Source organism: Micromys minutus, assembly GCF_963924665.1.
Source record: "Micromys minutus genome assembly, chromosome: 8".
Lineage (NCBI taxonomy): Eukaryota > Metazoa > Chordata > Mammalia > Rodentia > Muridae > Micromys > Micromys minutus.
Window position 1 is genome coordinate 720,686 of NC_137977.1, and position 2,499 is coordinate 723,184.

The window sequence follows — 2,499 nt, forward strand, 5'->3', positions numbered from 1 at the left end:
GAGGTTCGGGATAGCCAGGGAAGTAACTCAGAAACACTGTGAGCAGGAACCAAGCTCTGAATCTCGGATCCTCCTTGTACTCTCAGCCTCTGGTCTCTAGACTCACACCCTCCCCAGTTTCCTTTTCAACAAGACACCCAGATCACTGGGTGAAGGGGAAAGTTCACAATCAGGAGCTGAGAAGGGGAGGGGATGGAGGCGAGCCTGGGCTCTGGAGGCCACAGGAGGTGGGAGTGAGCCAGTATGAGAGTGCTCCCCCTGACTACTGCAGCCCACCCCTCTACTCCTGAAGCCTCACAGGCCCAACTCCAAGTCCTCCAGCTCCTCCTCCAGAACCCTCCGCCGTGCCAGCTTCTCCAGCTGCTCTCTGCTGGGCTGGCCGACCTCCCCAGCCTGGACGCTGCAGCTCCTCCACCTGTCGCAGCTTCTTCCTTAGGTTCTTGATCTTCTCGGTGGTGGCCTCAGAGTCGGATGCATCAGAGGCAACTAGACAGGTGGCCTGGGGACCGTGGAGAGCACTGGGCGTCTGGGCTGAGTCTCCCTCAAGAGTCCTGCTCAAGGCCTCTGCGTCTTTCTCCTGCCTCCTCCTCTTCCTCGGGGCTCAGCCCTGGGGGAAGTTCTAGTTTATTCTTGAAAAACTTCACAGCCTTGTTTTCATAGACTGGGACCTCCTCTTGGGGCACGCATCCTTCTTTGACCCTCCGCTGCTTGCACCAGGTCTCTGTGTTGAGGCTACGTGCTTGCTTGTCCCCGTGGCCTCAGGGGTGCTGGCGGTTTCCGTGGCTGAGTTGGCAGGCAGCCTTGGGGGTTCAGCGCAGAGGTAACTTCTTGGCTTGCTGGTCAGTAGTGGGGTTTTTATGTTTTATTGCTGGCTCTGGGGAACAAACTCTTCATGCTTGCATGCCAACTAAACTATCTCTCTAGCCTCAAAACACATGCTTCCAAGTGGGTTGGAACTGTAGATGGTTACTGAGTAGAGCCTTACTATGTGCAAGGTCCTGGGCTTGGTTTCCAACACTGCAAAAAAAAAAAAAAAAAAAAAAAAAAAAAAAAAAAAAAAGTGTGTGTAAGCCTCAGGATGCTTTGACAAACACCAGTCCCCTGTTACCCAAGGGGACACATCCTAAACCTTGCAGTGAGCTGAGATAGATAACATTAAACCCTACACAGATCACGGAAGGATGTTAGCTTATAAATTTAGCATAGTGGAATCAAAACTAATAATAAAGTGAACAGTTACAGCAATATTTGATGGTAATAAAAGTTATGTGAACATAGTCGCTCTGCTTTGAAAGAGTCAAGGCAAGTTTTAATATTTTGGACCATGGTTGGCCAGAGGTGATGGGGTTAGATGCCTTAGATAGGAGCAATCTATGTGCGCTCTTGCTGGGTTCACAGTGTCCAGAAGCCAGCGTCCTCAGCTGCCCACACACCATGCCAGCACTCGCCTATTTCTCCTGCATGGGATGAAGATGGGTAAAATTGTGGTTTGCCGAAGTCATTGTCCCCTTCCGTGAAGGTAGCAAATTGACTAACTAGCCCAGGGTTTCACCTTCAAGTCAGCTCTTCCTTCCCCGGGGACTCTTGGTTGCAGGCCTCGAGCCTGTGTTTCCTCACAGTGTGCCTGGCCTTTGACCGGCTTTCCCACTCTCACAGTCACCAGCAAGTTTATGGCCTTGAGTCTGAGCTGTTGCGGTGTTTGTCCTGTTACTGCCCTTGGGCCTTATATGGCCTGAAATGCCCTGTGTCCCATGGAAACTAGAGTCTGAGCGCAGATATGGCTCTCCTGGAGTCATGGCCCATGGTTCCTCACACAAACCTTACCTGTTGCTGGGAGCTAACCACTATGGTCCCTCAATCAATCACAGGGCTATTGATTCTTCAGAGCCTGAGCCCTCGTACTCAGCCGTCTGTGGTTCCAGAACAAACATCAAACGCTGATATTCCTTCAGCCCTGCAGGCTGGTCTTCAGTCCCCTCTGCATGGTGCTGAACTGATATTCTTACGGTTGATTTTCAGCAGACATGTAACTGGCACTTCTTGTTTAAAATATGAGATCATGCACTTACTTCTTATTTATAAACAAAAAGGACCTAGAGAAAGTTGCTATATCCCCACTAGTTTGTGGTTTGACCTCCGACTTCTATATTCTTTAGACATACCTTATTGTTTAAACAATCTCATTCATTTTAAACCAAAGTGCGGTGTTGTAATCGACCTAGTTATGACCCTGTCTTGTTTTTCTTAGCATGATTTCAAAATCATTCTCATAACAGTCACAAAGACTAGCACAGACTTTCTAATGGAGGCGTCGTATCTCATTGTCTAAGTAAACTACCTTCCCTTGTCTTCTCATGATTTCCTTTTTGCTAAGTTTATTTAAACAGCGCTATTTGTGGGTATTTGTGTGCATAAATCTTGGGCTGTTTTTTCCTACACACCTAGGAACTATGGCAGTGACTGTGTCTCCCAAATAGATCCTGTATCTAAGCTTTCTCT

The 2,499-nt window shown here is 48.6% G+C and overlaps 1 pseudogene across 1 annotated transcript; it reads right to left on the minus strand.

Annotated features, from left to right (window-relative positions):
- Positions 1-294: 294 nt before the first annotated feature.
- Positions 295-1,796, minus strand: LOC308423722 (partner of Y14 and mago-like; annotated as a pseudogene). Its single transcript has 2 exons — positions 1,618-1,796; positions 295-800 (listed from the first exon to the last, which is right to left on the minus strand). The product of its transcript is annotated as a partner of Y14 and mago-like (transcript).
- Between the last annotated feature and the right edge of the window lie 703 nt (positions 1,797-2,499).